This window comes from Apium graveolens, chromosome 10, assembly GCF_009905375.1.
Source record: "Apium graveolens cultivar Ventura chromosome 10, ASM990537v1, whole genome shotgun sequence".
Classification (NCBI taxonomy): Eukaryota; Viridiplantae; Streptophyta; class Magnoliopsida; order Apiales; family Apiaceae; genus Apium; species Apium graveolens.
Window position 1 is genome coordinate 184,536,649 of NC_133656.1, and position 814 is coordinate 184,537,462.

Here is an 814-nt window from a genome sequence, read left to right on the forward strand (position 1 = left end):
AACAGCATGAACGAAAGCCTTGATGGATTTTTCTCAACCCAAGATCAATGACATTCAATCTAGCATTATCCGGCCAGCTATCACAGCTAATACCTTTGAGATCAAGCCTGGCATAATTCAATGGGTACAGACTTTAGTTCAGTTTGGGGGTTCTCCAACGGAAGATCCCAATACATATATTAGGGATTTCATAGAGATCTGCGACACCTTCAGGTTCAATGGTGTTTCTCAAGATGCTGTGAAGCTGAGACTGTTCCCATTCTCTCCGAGGGACAAGGCTAAGAGCTGGTTATACTCTCTACCAGCTGGTTCGATTACTACTTTGGAAGACCTTGCTCAGAAGTTTCTTACTAAATTCTTCCCTATGGCGAAGATAGCTGCAATCAGGAATACTCTTACTCAATTTGCGCATCAATAAGGAGAATCTTTATATGAAGCTTGAGAGCGCTACAAGGAGATGCTTAGGAAGTGTCCTCATTATGGAATGCCTGATTGGATGATCATCAATTATTTTTACAATGGGTTGGGAGCACAGTCCAGACCCATGCTTGATGCAGCAGCAGGTGGAGCATTATGGGCAAAGAGCTATGAGGAAGCTTATGATCTAATTGAACTGATGGCTGCTACTGAATATCAGTATCCAACCCAGAGATTGCCACAGAGCAAGGTAGCAGGAGTTCTTGAGGTGGATACAACTACGACTATCACTGCTCAACTAAAGGCGTTGTCTATGAAGATCGATTCTCTGGCTACTATGGTGTTAAGCAGATAATTAGTGTTTATGAGCTGTGTGCAGGTCCGCATGTGACAGAGC

General features: G+C 43.4%; 1 non-coding gene across 1 annotated transcript; it reads right to left on the bottom strand.

Moving 5' to 3' along the window:
* Positions 1 to 379: 379 nt before the first annotated feature.
* LOC141694881 (small nucleolar RNA R71) lies at positions 380 to 486 on the bottom strand. Its single transcript, XR_012564160.1, has one exon. It is a non-coding gene; the product is annotated as a small nucleolar RNA R71 (small nucleolar RNA).
* Between the last annotated feature and the right edge of the window lie 328 nt (positions 487 to 814).